Genomic DNA, 19,249 nt, shown 5'->3' with positions numbered 1-19,249 from the left:
ACAGAGATCAAACTAAGTTCTCTTAATAATGATTTTCTAAGTTCATGCAGGCTGATGAGGGAGAAAAAAAAAAGCTCTGCTGAATGTACTTTTCCCTTTCTAATTTTACTTTAAGTCTAGAATACTATTTACATTTTAGTTACAATTGAAGCTATGCCATCAAGCATAAAATTATCAGGAAAATAGTTGAACTGTCTGGATTATAAAGGGAACAGATGCATGAGCAAGTTAAGTTGCTTCAGTGCTTCTCAGCGAATGACAGCCTATAAAAATATTTCTGAGCTCATTTACTTCCCAAGTATCAACTTGTACAGCAGCTGCTTTTACTGAATATATAATTCCAGCTATGTCTTTCTACACAGTGTAGTAAAACTGGTGAATGAAAACAGGAAACATGATTGCTTTGGATCAAAGCTGTTGAGGTTTTTTTCTGTGGTAGGAAAATTATACGATGCTATGTTCATTAGTTCATTAGCACAACATCTGCACAGTAGTCAGGTACCCACCTATTCCCAAATGAATGACTTTGGCAACAGCTTTTCTTTTTTTTCCTTGACATTTAAGCAGAGGAAACCCGTATTTGAATTTTTGAAACTCAACACAATTCCACGTGTCACCTACTCAAAGCTGCATACTGCTAAGGGCCACAGATCACCACGTTTCTCAAAGAGCTAAGAGAAGGCAGAGCCCTGGCAGTGGTACAAAAGCTGGAGGGGACAACTGTTCTTTGAGTGCATCCAGGCAACAGGTCCCAGTATACATCAAATCCATAGGGTGACCCCCGCCTCAAGCAGCCCATGCCACAACCTTCTGCTAGCGATGGGCACTTGTATTGTGAGTAGGAGAGTTTCCCCTAAAACCCAAGGTTCCCAAGAAACACATATATCATTTCAACACTAATCAATTCCAATATAAATTAAAAAATTAATTTATACTTTAATCTGAAAAGATACTAGATTTTGTTATTCCTTCTAACAGAAGTCACCAGTGCCTGGCAAAGAAAGTAGAGTACGCATTCTCCACCAGTAGAATGACCACTTGTATACTAAATAATCTTTTTAAGACTAAAAAACAGTGTTAAATGTTACGTGTTTAGCACATAGAAGCCACTGCAGTTTTTTCTTATTATTGGTACTAAGTTTTTAGTATTCCTTAAAATTTTTAATATTTCTTATTATTGTTACTAAAAATTAAATGTACATTTGATGCTTATTTTTGGGTCACTTGAAATCCTTTCCAGCTGTATGTTCAGTAGTTTGTCTGGGAATTATAATTATGCATCATTCACAATTACAAAACTTTTACTACATTTAATATTTAAAATAGTTTTACCCTCTATTTGGAATAGAGTTTTATTTAAAACTGTATTTTGAATAAACTCTCTGGCCAACAGAAACAGATAATAAGCAATAACTTACTACAGTGAAATTTTAATCTTATTAAGCATTTTCTGAGTTTAGAAAATCTCTCATCTCTGGAGGTATTTGAGATAACTGCAGATATGGCACTAAGGGACATGGCTTAGTGACAGGACTCGGTAGGGCAAGTTGATGCTTGGACTTTGTGATCCTAAATTTCTTTTCCAACCTGGATGATTAAGGGATTAAGTTTTTATTTAATTTAATATTTATATTTAATATTAGACATATTCTCCCTTCAAAGTTTCTTCATTGGAAACAGACATTTTTTCAAATATTTTGCACAGCAGAGAAGTGAGACCAAGCTGTAGCCAGAAGAACCCAAGAAAGAAGGGGAGATATGAAAACTCAGATGTTAGCAACTCTTTTGAGCTATCCAGAATTGATTTTATTCACTGTCCTTCATTAAATAAGAATCAATATTTCATTACTAACTAGTTAGCATATATCTGCATACACTAATACTATTGAATAGTTAGTTGAATATAAGATGATGGTTTCTGTGACTGAACATACGTATTTCTTTCTTTCCAGCGTAGATGCCAAGTATATCTGATGCATTGGTCAGAGTTGACAGGTATAAATGCAAGGCCTAGAAAGACCAGGATATAGTTGGACACCTAAAATGCCAGGAGACATCTTTTACTTTCTCAGTTAATCATTCTAATGCTTTTGTTTCTTTTCTCATTCCTGCCACTTTTTTTTTTTTAGCTAATTCAGTTTTATGAATGAAATTTTAATTTTTTTAGCCTAAGATACATTCAAATAAGAAGATTTAATACAGTCTTCATCTCTCTAATACCTGCTAACCTTCTGCTACCTAGTCTAAGCAATGTTAGTATTTTCATGCATATACATAAGGACACTCCTTGTAAGAAGTTCTTAGTCCAGCTACACTGTCCAATAAAAATTTTGAGGTTACAGCCTCCCCCATGACTCACTCTAATCTCATGAACTAACAACATTTTGAGTCAATTCCATCATTGTTTGTATCTCCTGCTACACCTGAGAAGGCATTTGATCTCATACAATATGAAGCCATTGCTATTGTTCTAAAAATGGCCTCTACTGCATTTTCTGTGTGAACCGTTTCTGAAAATTATGATGGTTGAATTTGTGGTCAAGTCAGTCATTCTGAGAAAGCTCATAAAATCTCAAGAGACATGCAAAGAACAATCAATCCCTACACCAGGAAGCAAAAAGGAAGTGCCAACCCAGTGGAAATTTATTTATTACACGTTTGAAGTCTGCTGAAATAACAAAAAGTTGGACTTAACTGTCAAACAGGGCATATACAAAGGCAATGGAATTAAATCTTATTTTCAGCCAGGGAATGGTATTCATGTAAGTATTAAAAATGGAATTTCTTTTTTTTTTAAGTCACTCCTATAGAAGTTAAAAGAAAAGCAAATGTGATCATATGAATTACATTAGGCATCACTGAGAAACTTTCCTTGAACTATATCCTTGCAGGAAATTGGCTAAATGTAGCCCCTTGGCGCCAAGGAGGTAATGAGTTCTGCGTCACTGCTAATTCATTTTTTGTGATCATGTTGTGTTGGGAAATCCCGATTCCCAGCGCTGATGTGTAAAACAAGACCTTAAACTCTATTGGGTTATGCACATGATATGCCAAACATGAATGAAATTTAATTTCCCTAAAGCTGCAAGGAGTATATGAATACAGAAAATATTCTATATATCAGTAATCATTTTAATTTTCAAAGTTCTGGATTTTTTTTTTTTCTGAATGCATCCCTGAATAGAGAAAACACAGCATTTGGCACTGGCATTGACTTTTTAGCATAACAAACTTTAGGCTATGTTTCCACCATGTTTAATAAATTCAGAGATAATTTTGGAGAGTTTCACTTAAGCAAGAAAAAATAAAATTTTTTTCACCTAAAGTGCAATTAACACACACATAGACACAAACTAGAATTCAAGGCATTGTAATTCAGGATGGATTTTCAAAGGCTCTCTGAATTTGCTTGAAGGGTCTCACCAGTTCTAATACCTGCTCCACCCATCAATGTTATTGCTGTTTGTCTAGCCAGAGCTGTCCTGAACTAGTTCCTTTAAAAGGAATGAGGAATGGCATACCACAAGAAGCCACTAAAGTCACGAGAGTCAATTTTTCTCTGTGAGGCACTGCAGACGAAGGGCTTGGCAGAGTCATGCCTGAAATGGCATAGCAGGCATATTCACAGCCATCCACAAAGCAGCCTCTAGAACTGCTTTTTGCAGAATTTAGAAAAATGTTGACTTAGGCAGCAGAGCAGAGACGTTTAATAGGTTAAGAGCTCTTCCTGCTACTGAAATGGCATGGTAGAAAGTCAGTAGGCAACAGAGGAGCTCTGAAGACTAGGACATAGATGAATCATCATCAATAGAGAGGGCTGATACATTAAAAAACCCAACATACTTATGTATGTATTACTTGAGGGGGATAAAGTATATGTATTTACCTACCATGGCAGCAGAAACAACTTGATATTAGAGAAGTTGACTAATAACTGCATGCAGGAATTGATCTCCATTTTTCTCCTTTGTGCCTCCAAATCAGCAAGAAGGTAACTGTCTCAGGATTGCCTCAGTTTTGGAACAGATTGAAAAGCCCAACTCCTGCACCCCAGAGCTTTCACTGCAGCCAGTGCTTTTTTCTTCTTCTTTTTTTTTTTTTTTTTTTTTTTTGAGTGGACACCAACCCAACCTCTTCTACTGAAAACTTGCAGCAATTGTGGGTTTTATGCAAACCACTTCCTACCTAAGCATAGCGCCAGCAGAACTGCAAGTTTTCTCTTCACACTTCACTGTTGGTCTATACTCATTCCCCATTTTCTTTGGTTTCTTCCTGGTTTCATGCCCTGCCACCACATGTTAAAGGAAACTTTTACCACATCCCACTGACACTGGTTTTACTTGTAATCTGTTCTTTAAATAATCCACATAAAAATTACATACATTATGGAGGTCTGAATTCCAAAGAACAATTAGACTTAGAACAGATTTTAAAATAATGGCTGCCAGAGAGATGTGACATGACATTGAAAATAACAATTCAGATAACATCTGCAAAGAATAACCTGATGTCTATCAGCACAATTAGAATGATTAAGGTGTCGACACAGATCCCTTTTAAAGTGGAAAGAGGCTAAATTATTACCAAGTGGTGGCTTTTAGTTATCAATATGACACAGGACATTTGTGCTAACAGCTAAAAAGCCCATCACCAGTACTGAACACACTTTAAAAATATATGAGCAAAGAGAGCATCTGAGTTTACAGTTGTGTTCTGGCCATTTTAAAATCCATCTATTGAATACTTCTGAGCGAGTAATTTCATAGGTACTTGGTAGCATAGCCAAGAGATTTTCTAACAAGTGTATTGAGGCAAACAGACCAACCCAGCAATAGTTTTCTACTGATTGTCCTGCTTTGGTCTACCTGAGAATGGCAAAGATTTATTTTCAGAGCTGACAGTATCCAATATAAATTGCCTCAAGGAAGGCAAAGAAAAAATGTGGAAAAAAAAAAATGTGAATGGTAGGCATCCCAGTGCTTAGTTAAATGTTAAGAAAGATTTTGTTAGCCAGTCCTCTACACTCATTTCTCTGACCACAGTCAGTGAATACTAGCTACTGTCTCTTTGGGGAAAAAAAAAAAAAAAATCTAATAAAATTTGTCTTCAGTTGCTTGTGAAAAAGAAATTGTGGTTCAAAGCTCCTGGCTTTCTTCCACAATGCCACTTGACATAGGTAAATTGGGCCTTTGGAAAGCAGATTTGCTCCAAGGTCACTGTAGAGCAAGAGTTTCTCACTGTAGTCAGGGCATTAGCATCCATTAATAACCAGTGTTTATAATGCATTCATAATGTAGCCTTTAATCCCTCTCCAGGCCTTATAATTAATTCCTTCTTTAAAAATGGTAGAGCTGCACAATCCTATAGTTTGAGGGCTGGAGATCTGTTTCCTGCCTTATAAATAATAACATACAGACAGGTTGGGTTTTGGTTATAACCAGCTGGCATTGCCATTTACATATATTTGCACAGAACACATTTTTAATGAGAGATAAGGCAAGAATTTACATAGCACCCTGCATAAGGGAAGATCCCTGGAGGGAAATTTCCTGCAGGCATAAGGCATCGCCCTCAGAATCCAAGTGATCAAGCAAAGAGAAGCTTGGGAGTCCACAGGAATAACACACTCCACCCCAGCGCAAAACAAGCCATAAAACATCCCACTGCTTCACAGCAAGCATTGAACATTTAATATAAAACACAAACCACAATGATTGCTGTACACATAGAAGGGATATGCCAAAAGCTTGAGCAAAATTTAGGTAAAGGGATTAGAAAATAATTTCTAATTCTGATTATGTGTGTAGTTATTAAAGGTTAAGCTAGTTCAGAAAGATACACCATTTTATAAATCTAAATTCTAACTTATTCTTTCTACTTTTTCTTTAGTAAATGAGTATATTTAATTAAGAATTAAAAGAATATTAAATAAACATTCTCACATGTTTTCTAAATATTTGCTAGCTGACCTGAAATGTCAAAAATCTTGAAAGCACTTACCCCCTTTCCACTAACAATCCATTTGGAGTACATTATATTCTGAGCTTTGTTTTGATCATTAAGAAGGTGATTTCTATTTCTGCAGGTTTTTAATGAGTAGGTATCAGGTTTTGCAGACTTTTTGCACCACCACTTAAAACTGAACCAAAATACTGCTCTTGTTTAGGGACCAATGCAAACAGATCCTATTCTTTTCTTATTTATATATCTAAATCATCTTTTTGTTTGTTTGTTTGAATTTCCTTGCAAAGTCTGTTTCAGCTCAACTTCTTGCAATTCTAACCTCTTCCTACTTCATCTGACCTACAAGATATGCCTCTCTTTCATGCTGTCTTGCAGAGGGGAGGTTTGGACAGAGAGGAGACAGCAAAGGGAAGAAATTTTTTCTTAGGTCACCAGTCATCCAGATAAGCCTGGAAATCTTTTCTAACAGAGTGTTTGAGGATCTGTCTATTTATTTATTCATTTATGCTGACTTCAAAAGGCACTAAATTCTACATGAGAAAAAATATCATATTTTCTATGTGTGTTTTTATTGTTTGTTTTAGTATCTGGAAATCTAAGCATTCCACAGGCTTAGTACTTCTTAACATTTTTGCTATACATTGAATACATCTACATTTATCAGGTTTTGTCAATCACAGACCCAGAAAATATTTCATATCTGTAAGTATTATTATGTGTATACAACAGGAATCGTGCACACTGAAGAAATAGCAAATGCATATTCATTTTGTAAGGGGCATATTAATTATGTATTAATAACAAAATGCATGTTCACAAATTCAGATTACGTTTTGATCCCCAAGGCTTAGTCAAACATTTATTCTCTTTTAAGTAGGTAGTATACGCAATTTGAAACCCAAGCAGAATGTCTCTTTTCAAGTTAATTAGTTTACTCAAGGGCTGCCACACACATATATAGTAGGTCAGACAAAACGCACATTAGGTGTTGTCCCACATCCCAAGGATGTTATTTGATGTGTCAACAGTACAGTTTTTATTAGTCCCTGGAGTTGCACTAATTTTGACAGCTGCTAAACTAATTTTCCTACATTTTAACTGCTCTGAGAAGGTCACCATAAGGGGACAAATCCTCCGCTTCATAATGGAGGAAAGTTTTACTCAAGTTTTTTAAAACACGATGAAAGCAGAGCAATCAGTTTGAGTTTTTCTTTCCATTCAAGGCAAGGCAAACTGCCCAAAGCTGTGATCTTTGTCCTCCTGCTGCTCCAGCCTCTCACTATTTAGAAGATAGCTACCTAGGTGCTGACCATTAAAATTATGTATTCTGACAGCTCCTAAACTATAGGGATAAGCTAATAAATACTTGCTTCACTTTAAGTTTTCTGAAGTCAACTACAGCATCAAATCCCTAATGTAACTCTTTAAACAGATCTCTTCTGAGGAAATATCTTACCCATAGAATTTAATTTATATTTAAGGTGAAATTTATTTTGAAAGGAAGATAGTAATTGGGAAGACACATATCCTTCTGGCGGAACCACCATTTTTTCAGATTATGCAACAAGTAGTGAATATGGTCTAAAATGTGGTTAATGAAACTAAGCATCCAAACTACCATCATAATCAAAATATCGAGTACATGATATCCATTGCTTTAATGTAAATGATTCTTTGAATGAATATCTAGAAGCAGGTTTCACAGGCCAGAATCTGAAGATCTTTTGTCTGCTTTTAGAGACCTTCCTTCTCCTCCCATTTTCATACGATGAAGCTATTCCAAATAATATCCATGCCAACTCTTCCAATAGGCTAGTGTCAGAGAAATTATAATTCTTCTTATAACCAGTGTCTACATGAAATGCACATGAAAGGTTTCCACTACTGAGACCCCTTCATCCAGTCTCTTAAAAGTCAGCAAAACTGTTGTCTCCTCACCTGATGCTCACCACAATTTTTTTGTTTGCTTTCTCTTTATTATATGACACATTTTATTTACTTATACTAGCATTGTGCTTGCAACTAGACAACATTAGACATTCCACAAACCTGCAGTACTGAGACCCTCTAGGAATTTATCTAGCCTCACCTTCAAAAATCCCACTACTCTCAATGAATTGGCCAAAAAGGACAACTCCGAGTGCCACGTTTATTTGCAGATTATCTAGAACACTGCCATGACATCAAGACAGTTTTAGTAAACAGCAATATGGAGAAATTATCTGCAGGTTATACAGTCCCATGCCAACTGCAAAATGGAGTTAGCAAGAGCAGATACCCACAGTCCCTCTTGCTCTGTCCAGGGATATTTCTCACCCCACAGCTGACTTCCATTGAAATGAAGCGTCAAGGAAAATATTTGACTTTATCCTTACTCTTAATATGACTTAAAGGAGAATGGAGTATAACTGCCCTCCTCACTTTTAAGATTTCATGAAGAAATATTTCTGCATGCTCCCCTGCAAAATACTGTTATTCTCAATTCACATCTTTTATCTAAGGTTGCACAACAGTATTACTTTACTGAACATTCACTTATAAACACCCTCAACACCACCATAAAAGTCATATCCTGAGATATTGTCATCTCATTGCAGAACTTAAGACAGAGTCAAAAATGACTTAGTGGCTATTTTAAAAGGCTTTTCTTTAACAGCTCCCTTAAAGGCATTTCCTGGTATTGTCTTTGGAAAGCTATATCAACTGTTCATTGTTCTCCAGGGCCTAAACTGACAGCATAATTTTTCAGTGCACCCAAGTTTGAGCGCTACCTTCCATTTTCAATGATACTTAGGTTGCTAAATGTTAAAATATATAATTTTCAAAACTGGATTTTCAGCTTTTAAATCTCTTTGGAATTGTTTCTGTGGAGCACTACAAGGCAAAAAAATATAAATCAAGTCTTGAAGAACACACGACCTGTTTCCAAGGATCAGCAACCTAGTACAGCATTTTAGCAGATTTTCCCAGCTCCATACTACAGCTCCATGCACACGTATTCTTCGTAAGGAATACCTCCCTTCAGCATCTATTTAGCTAGACTAGCGTCTTTACGAATGTCAGGTAATGCTTTCATGCTTTATAATTATAAAGCTCTGTTTCAGTTCCAATGCGTGTATTCAAGGATCACGTTTACATTAAGAATTTCATGAAAGATATCAAGTTATTCAAAATAATGGAACCATGACCTGAAAAATTACTCAGTATGCTGCTCAGTCTTCTGGGGATTGCAGGCTTAGTTTTAATATGTCAAGAATGCTTTCTCTTATCACAAAGTTACTGTAAGCAAGATGTTAAGTACACCACTATTAATATAATAAAAATCTCTCAAACAATGTATACACAACTGGAATATTTTTCTGTGAATTGGACTGAAATCATTTTCTTAACTACTGGGCATCAAATAAATATACAAAATGCTCACAATGCCCACCAGTCAGGACAATTTGAAAAGCTATCCACAGCTTTCACATTTTTAATTTCTCAGGTGTTACAAAGATTTTCTCCTCTTTGCCTATCCCCTTCTCTTTCTGCTCCAAGTAACATATACCTTCTAGCTTATGATAAATGTCTTACATCCCTGGGAAAGAAATTTAGCTATTTTCAGCAGGAAACCCAGGAGTAGTTATGCATTGCTTCTTTCAGTACTCAGTTTTTCTATTGCTTAGTTCCCAAGAATACTAGCTTAATACCTGATTATACGCTAATTTTATACACATCATTCATAGTACTTCTCCACCTACAAGCATCACCTTAAGTGATGTATACCATCATATTCTAGATGTGCAGCTTGATCCACAACATAAGTATACCTCTTTTTGCTTTGTCACAAATTGCCTTTTTTAAAAAGATTACGTACTTTCTCATTAACAGCACAATTTTTTTTTAAGAATATGTTCTTCTTAAAAGACTCCATCACATTCATATACTTCCACATGATACACTTTATTTTTCCTTTTTTTTTAGATTTATATCTTGAATTTTTTTGCTATGTATAAAGAGCCCACTCTATTTAAACTAGCAATCAGCACTTACAGAACATTGTATGTAATATGGTAGACTATGTATTGTGTAGACTGAAAACACGGACAGGAAAAAAGAAAAAGTAGTAGTGGTAGAAAGTTTCTCAGAGCGTCCTCAAGATAATCTATAGTACGTTCCAATATGTTGAGGTGTGAATCACCCACACTCACATAATTCCTGAAAAAAAAAAAAAAAGTAGAACTATAAAGAAATATTCAAATAAGCAAAGAGAGAAATCCCACAAGCTAGGCATTCTATTCATCTGCAGTTAGCATTGATAGGTCTCTGCCTTGCCTTTTTTTGTCTTTATTGCCATTTCAACCCAAGTGATTTCTGTATTAACTGAATACAAGAAAAAAAAATACAAGGAAGAAATTTCTCTGCACGAACGTACAAGGCATCATAACAGGAGAAATCAGCTCCAACCAACAGAGTTGTAAATTGTTTGCACTACAGAAAAAAAGGTACCATTAAATGAAGAACAGTTTTTGAGAAAAAAAATGTATTATTTGATAGTTATGATCATAAATCTACCCAGTTTAAGATAGAATCTACTCTGCTTGATTCTTATGATGGGTAAAAATGCTCAAGAAAAGTGTGTTGCTCTTCAGTCATCCTTGGGATCCAAAAATGAGACGTACCAATAGGTCTGCCTACCCAGAAGAGAATTCCTCTAGAAGCAGATCCCACAGATGTCTCAGACTTTCTTCTCAAATAAGCCCTTGAAATTAAGTCTCAAGTGCAGCTTAAGCACACAAACTCAAACTGTTCTTTCTTTTCATGGGAGTCCAAAAATCAGTTGGAAATAGTGTGCACAACCTCGCTGAAAGCAGATTACTACTAAGTAAACCTTTGGAGCCACTTTGTAAACAGCCAGAAACATGCAGCCAGTTTTTTGTAAACAGCCGAGTCATGCACAAGCGGAGGATATCAGTCGTCTGCAGAAGGTTTTGGTTGATATTTAACAGGGTTACTTTCTAAACCAGCAAGTAGTCACAGTCATTATCATTGCAATTTGATTGCACAAACTAAAAAACACTTCAAAAAAATGAGCCACAGCCTGTTCTGATCTGGTGACACTGAGAGACTGATGGGAGAGAATAAATCAGAGGGAAACTCAGCCATACTCCTTCATATTTTAATGACAGGCCTATTTATACCAAGTTCATCCTTAGCCCTCACAAATAAGCAGAAAAAATATTAAATCACCTTGAGTTTACTCAGAGCGACAGACTTAAGTGTAAATGCCTTGCTTGTTTGCTTCTTTCTACTTTACACTTACCCTCCATTAACATACTTCAAGAAGGAATTAAACTGATCATGTGAATGACTTCCCTGACCTCCAAGAGCTTGAAAGATTTAAGACTTGTATTTACTCAAAGCAACAGTACATATTTTATCCAAAGCAATTCTTACTTTGGTTGTGTTCCCCCCCCCCCCACAGTGGATGCATCGTATCACTCCCACAGGAATTCTGTTTAACCTACTCAGTCTTTTAGTCTTGTCTCTTTGACTGCGCCTTAAATATAAACTAAATTACCATAAAACACTCAGTCCCACAAAAATAAAAATTTAGCAAATTGGACACAATTCAGGTTCAGGCTGTTCTTGCATATTGCTTGGTGAAGATTTTCAATCTCCTGAATGCTTTTAGGTTGAACAGCAATACAAAAATGAAAATTGGAGACAGAATGAGTACATTTCTGTGTTTTCTGTACATCCTTTTCTTCTGCAGAGATAAAATACCTAGTGTCTGTTCTGTTTTGCTAACGTAAACCAAAAGTGACACTGCAAGACTTCTACATTCTAGGATTTTGAATGCTCATTTTTGGTTTTACAGAAGGAGGATTGATAAATATCCTACTGCCTCATTCACCATTTTTATTTTATAGTAATCATGACTATTATTGGTAGTGTACATAACCTAAGACAATGCTAAGTTTAAAATAGTACTCCTAACTCTCTTCTTTTTTAAAGAATGAAAAATGGATTGTGTTCCAGAACCTGAAGACTGCTAAAGAAAATTGAAGAGATCTAAACAGAAAAAGCTAAAACACAACACAATCCTATTACTAGTGCAAATCTCTCAGAAACTTCAGTGAAGTACGAACCTAAAAGGAGAAGGTTAAAACTTTCAAATACCTCCAAGCAAGAGGGTAAGACTGGTTAACGTATTTAGGGCACCTTGATATCTGTGATTAACATGCAAAAATGTTAGGAATTTTGTTATGGTGTGGGTTCTGAAAGAAGTTTCACAAACTTAAATTCAAAAGGTTTCTATAGAACTACAGATTTATTCCTCAGAGTTCAACCTATAATTCATTTTTATTTTAACATTATCTTACATCAGTTGTAAACTTGAAGGATGTGATGTCACAAAGAAAAAAAACATAGATTAGGTCACTGATGACTATTCTTAAATAGAAAGAAAATCATTTGGATATCTAGATCACTGCTGGTCAAGCTAATGACTGACTTTTTTTTAATGTATGAATTATAAATATTAAGGTCCTGAGGTTTATGCTTACTATAGAAAAACAACATTAGAAGGATGTTACAACAAATATAAACATACCTGAACATTTTATATCTAAAAAACAACAAAAGTTATCTTTGCTCTTATTATTACTAGTTTGATGTAGGAGACATAATGATAGGCCAAGGGGAGAGGTAGAAAACAAGCTGCACCTAGTTTCTCTAGGTTTTCATGTTTGTATATTTGGCAGGATGTTCTCCATGCATGCCAAGGAACTAATCAAGAAGCACATTTAGCAGTTTTTAATGTGGATTGGCAACTACTGAGCATCATCTTTGGCAGGAAGAATTTGGTAATTTTTTTCAAATTCCTGTAAATGTTAGATATTCCTGAACCTCACCACTGTTAACAGGTAAACTTTTCCAGTACGGTACTAGTATCATGAGAGATATCAAAGAGATGTATTGGAAGGGGAGAATTCTGAGGGACTCTACAGAATTAATCTCTGAATTGAAATGGTATTTAATTATGACAACTTCCTGTATTCTTTATTTTGAAAACAAACAAACCCACAAACATAAGAGAAAAACCCTAACTAGCCTAACACTTGCTCTGTCTTTGGATATTGAAGCTACCAGCAATTTAAGTATGGACAAGTTTTACTGTAAGCAATCAGAAAGAGCTTTCATCTTATATCAGTTGAGGGGGGAAATATACAGAGGATAGAAAAGGGAAAAGTTTTTGGCACAAGTCACTTTTTGCATTGAACAGTTATGGAACAAGGAAGGATGCAATATGAACTTTTCAAAACCACTTACAAAGATTCCTTGGAACACTGCTTCATTAAGCTGCTAGCAGTGCACCAGTGGTAAGTTATTTTCTACAAGATTCTTTTCCAGCTTTAATTATAATTTTGTGATTACACAATAAGTATAAGATATGATGGTCTTTTGTCTAAAACTGATAGCATCTTTCTCATCTCAAAATAAGTGTTCATTGTTTCAATTTCCTTGAGGGAAATGGCATTTTCTTACCCTGACATGTCATATTGCAGGATGTAACAATACAGCTCATCCAAATTTCTACAAGTTATCTAATTTTCCTCATCTACTGAAGTTAGCCTGAAGATGTGAATAAAAAGATATTAAAAAATTGGTCAACTTCATAGTTACTAAGTACTACTGAGAACAGCACAGGATTTTGTTCAGAAGCTGAACAGTAAGAAGGGCAAGATGTCTCCATTCGTACTACTGAAACAGCAAGAAATCTCTCAATTTTTTTTTTTAATTATGAAACCCTAAATAAATTCCACTTTACAAAAAGATAAAAGGAAAATAAATCACAAGGATTTTATACAATCCCATAACTGAAATATATTGCTCAAGAGGTTTACCCAATGTGCTACAGCTCTTGATGCCCTTGGTCTGAGTCACTATAAAAAAGCATATTCATCTTAATTTGTTCTCTGCAGGTGGGCAGCTCTGGTGAGGTCACATGCCTCACTGAAGAAAAGGAATCCCCTACACAGCACAACTGAACTGCCAGTGAGGAGCTGCTGCTGCCATTGCCTTCTGCATGGCAGCAGCTCTGGCACAGCAAGAGTGGGGTTGGGAGCAGCATCATCATGACACCCTGCAATTACAAAAGTGGTCCCTGGGGAGCAATTTGATAGAGAACTGGAAAAAATGTCTCAGTAAGGTGGAGCAAAGTTTTCCTGATACTTGCACTCCTTGTATCAAACCTAACTTAAAAAGTTCCAATACAGTCAGTGCTGACAGTATGCTAGTAGTTTTAAAAGGAGTCTATTCATTCTCCAATATCGTTAGACTTAATTTATTGTTAATTTCTGCAATATATGTGCCTATCTAAAGCAAAGAGAATTCTTTCTGACAGGATAGCAAACATCTGATGAAACCTTACTTGACAATGGGTATCAGCATGCAATTGCAGTTTAGCATGGGACTCTGGATAAGAAAAAACAGTATTTAAATAATCTAAACAAAAATTGTTGTAGTAAAATAATATATAATTTGTGCAAAACTAATCAAAATGTAGTTCTTTTGATTTGCTTCTCGGGTATGGGTTCAAACTCTCTAACAAATGTTAATCTAAACACTGAACTGGAATGCTCTCATCTCCCCACACCATTTCCCATTCACGTCATGATGAGTATTTTCAGCTGTTACTAGCTTAATAGGAACACTGTGAATGCATACTACTCTTTAATCTATACGTACAAAAAGAAGTACAGGTAATATATCCAAAATAATTTCATTCATCCCTGCAATGACTTTTCTTTGAAGATTTTACTTTCTTATCTTTTCCTATCAAGAAATTGTCACTCAAGGTACACTGGTGGTACAATTCTAACGTTGTCTTGAGTAGACATACCTAGAGTAAAGAGCAAGAAAGTGCTGTAAAAGAATTATTAAACACTACATCTGAAAACATATATAGTACATATAAAATCTCATCCCCTCATCCTACCCCTTCAAATGTTCTTTCTTCTTTCCCCTCCTCATGCAATGATCCCCAAGAGGGGTAAGCATAACACAGAGCTGTTAAAGTGCTGGAGAAATTGCAGCTGCATTACAGCCTATGCTGATGATCTTATCTTTTCCAGGAGAAGTGTAACAGTAAACTTCTCTTCCTCCTTTCTAATGTCTTTGTACCATTTTGATGCACTTTCTAACATAGCTCACATCAGTGGTTTACAATTCCATGTTACAATCAATTTGTTATATATAACATACTTTAATATATCGGATACCTCTCTGTTGTCCTGGTTGCAGTGCCTAACAGTGGTTTTGCTGTTGCACTTCTGTGGCAACCAGGGGAATACTTTGTAGGATTGAGGCCTCTAGTATAACTTTTTAAGACTTTCACTGTTACTGCTTGTGCCCCTGTCCTTCTACTCTACATTTTATTGCAGGGTGGAAGATAGTCCACACTAAATAGAGTAGTGTCATGATATTAGTACCAATTACTAAAATATATACATAACAATAACATCTATAATGCAAAATAGAAGGCAAATTCACACCCACAATCTGGATCCTAAGTATAATGACAATCAATATTTTTTGGTCTTGATTTCACTTGACCAAAAAATTAAAATATGACAAATGAAAGCATGCAATGCTGTTCCTACCAAATAAAAGATCAGTAACAGCATCTCAAAATGCACAGGAAATATGTAAAATTTCAAAAGTATTTGGAAACTTATAAAAAGCTAACTGCAACAAGTTCTATCTTGACAGTAGTGAAGTGCAACAGATGCTTATTCAGCAGTTGCTATTAGGATTACAGCACCACCTAGTGTGTTCTGGTTCTGCACCTACAAGAATATTTTTCACTGTGTTTTGACTTTGGAATTGAAATCCAGTTTTTCTGCATTTCTTTTTTTTTCTTTTTTTTTTCTTTTTTCCATAATTCTTTTGGTTTGTATTATACAATTGCAGTCTGAATTTCATTACTTGGGTTTTGACTCCACGAGAATGTCACCAGAGGAAGTGTTTAATATTCTTACATTATTGTGTGCTCAGCTGCTAAGAGAGGACTTACCCTGTTCCATAATGAAAGGAGCTAGTAGAACTTTTTCTCCTCCAACTCTCTTTTAAGACGATAAACATAATTTCCTTTGCTCTTTGAAGGAGGAACCTGTCTGTAGGAACACAGTGGTATGAGCAGCTGCCCTCATAAGCCCCTAAATTTAAGATCTTCAGGTTCCCAGATTATTCAAGTAGATGAACACCTTATTTATATTTACCTTGAGAATGCGGAGAGACTATGGAATAAACAAAATATTTGAGCAATTAGGTTGATGGGTTTTTTTGTGTATTTGTTAGTGTTATCCCAGCTAATCCTAGGCATAGTTTGATAATGATACTTGATATGTTCCCTTTTTTATCTTTTTCTCTGATAGCAATGCTTATACAAGAGGGGACAGTGGTTAGTTTCAATATGTAAGTTAGGTTATTTATTTACTTACTTATCAATAAGGAAGAAGAGTGCTAAAATTTAAGAGGAAGAAGAAACAGCGAATTAAGCAAGACTGAGTTTTCACTTGGGAAGTCACAGTTCAGTTATATCACACAGCTACTTAGAGATCTGAAATGGATGCATTGGTATGTGGGTTTTTTTTGTTTGTTTTCCATAAGAAAGAATGATCAGAAGGACTGGAAAACTGCAATCTTATAAAGCATTCCACAACTTATTTGTAGATGCACTATTTAAATATTTTTAACAACTTACAAGTTTTAACAACCAAAATCTAGGCTGTAAATTCTAGTTTCAAGTTGTCTAAGCTCATCCTTGCCATGGCAAAAGGAGAGTTTGCATGATTGCACAACTTTCTTTACATTGCACTGCTGTCTCACACTGTGAACTTACTGCTGAACGTAAATGCTGCTCAGAAATAATTATTTCTTCTTACGCTCTTTAGATACAGCTTTACTGCATGTTGTTCAAACTCAATGCTGACGATAAATATAGTTAGGTTTCTCAATTAGGGTTTCAGCCGTAGAGAAAGGCAAAAAGAATTGGCAATGGTAGCAGCTACCTATCTTTCTACAATCTTAGCACAATCAACTGTTTCAGGAATTATCAATCCTTCCTAACTGATAAGCTGCAAGTGGGCTGTAAAGGACTAGTCTGCTTTCCCTCAGTGGCAAACGGTTCTCTGTGGTAAAAGGATTCAAATATTTAACTCATGTGAGACAACCCGATTGAGTAGCCTAACAAAGACATTTCCCATGGGAAGCTATACGGTCTTCTTTCAGCCTACTGTGTCAATTCAGCACTTATCTTCAATGCCTCTAAACAAATTTCTCCAGGTATAACCTATGAGGCAATCAAAGATTCCATTTCCTCTGTCTACTGGAATTTACCTCATCACAAAACTACAAAGCTGAAGTTCTTCAGCTTTCTCAAGAATGAATGCATCATTTACTAAATCTTAAACAAATAAAACCTGAGGAAAGTCCAAAAAGGTAACAGCAAATTTGCAGATATGACAATAATTACATTCATCACAATCTGTTCAACCTTGCTTATCATCTTTATCTGCATTGCTTGCTCATTTTTCAATTTTTCATGACCATACTTCATGATTAGTTTTTCACAAAAGTCATTGAACACCATTATTCCACCAGCTCTTTTTTTTTTTTTTTTTTAAACACATAGGCAAACTTACATGAACAACCTCAAACAGACCAAAATGTTCTTAACAGCAGGAATACAGAATGAGAACCCCATCCCTGGAAATGCTCAAGGTCAAGCTAAATGGGGCTTTGTGCAACCTGATTTAGTAGGAGGCATCTCAGGTGGGGAGCAGTTGAAACTGGCTGATCTTACAACCTGAACCTTAATATTATTCTCAAATAATAACTCAAGTAATTCAGATTTTAAAATGGTCAGTGTTGAAGTAAAGAGATCAATTAACAACTGCAGTCTGCCTGTATCAAATATTAGAGTCTCCAAAATCTTTTTGGACTAATATGTTAAAATAAGAGGGAACATACGTAAGAAACAAAAGTCCTTGGAAGTAAATAAATAAATAAAATTGGGAAGGCAAGGGGAGACCGGAATTCATCCTTATTTTCTTAAGCTAATAAATATAAGGGTTCATAATATCTGCGTTGTTATAAAATATGGCAGCTTTTATTCCCAAAAAATACCTCCAGAGACATTAATAGTATTAAGTACATAAAGGCAATTTTTAATTCATTTTCATTTCTCTCCATGTTCTAATTAAATTCAGAGTTTATTGCAAGGAATTGTCTGAGGTGAATACTAAGTTTAAAGAAGGGTAGAAGCTGATGGCCAATAACTTTGAAATCACCAGACAACGTTTTTCCTTGGATCATGTAAAGCAGAAGTTGAGGGGTAAGGAGAGTGAATGGACAAGAAAAAAAAACACTGTTATATCCACTTGGAAATCTTCATTTAAATTAACATATCTTTAGACTGTGGGTATAAAAGAGTAGAACAAGACCTTATCCATATTGTACACTAGCACTTTTTTTAATACTGGTTACAGAAATATCTTTGTGCCTTGTCTCAAGTCAAGGAGAGAAATGAATAAGCCAAAGGAAATAAAGGCAGAAAACAGTTTTACAATCAGAATTAAATCTAGCAGCATTTTTAATACTGCATAAGTGAGATATATACACACAATAACCTCTCAAGAACATAATCATCAAAAGAAAGACAAGACAAAAACAAAGAAACAGACATGAAGTGCAAGATAACATTTAGAAAAATCTGTGATGCTGTGAGGATGAAATATTCTCTCCAGATAAAATAAAATTATATCCTCCAAGGAAACAGGCCTTCCTATTTATATGTCTTCATATGGCATGAAATCAATTTTTTTTTTTTCCATGGAGCCATGAGTACAAAGACCGCTTGACAGCTCAGAAACTTGGCAATATTCAATGGTAGTATGTTACAGTGGCATATTTTAAGAACAGCTAAAGCCCCAATCTTTCTTCAGTTGTATTCAGTAAAGATAAATTAACCATGAAGTGTAAAGAACTTTTTGTGAACCTTCTTTTTATGAAAGATGTGTCTGGTCTTTGAATTTCAACCTAACATTCCAAGAAAAACAAATAAAGAGAAACTGTTTTTTCTTGTATACTATTGAAAATATTTGAATAAAAATGAATACAAATGAACTTTCTTGCTTTAAAGATTCTTCAGTTCCACATAATTTTGAGGGTCAGCTTCTGTAGTGGAAAGAGGATAAGGTTATACTGCACTGAAATACAATTACCACATTGCAGA

This window comes from Numida meleagris, chromosome 4 (genome assembly GCF_002078875.1).
Source record: "Numida meleagris isolate 19003 breed g44 Domestic line chromosome 4, NumMel1.0, whole genome shotgun sequence".
NCBI classification, from domain to species: Eukaryota; Metazoa; Chordata; class Aves; order Galliformes; family Numididae; genus Numida; species Numida meleagris.
The sequence above is the reverse complement of the archived record's forward strand: the minus strand, read 5'-3'. Positions refer to the sequence as shown.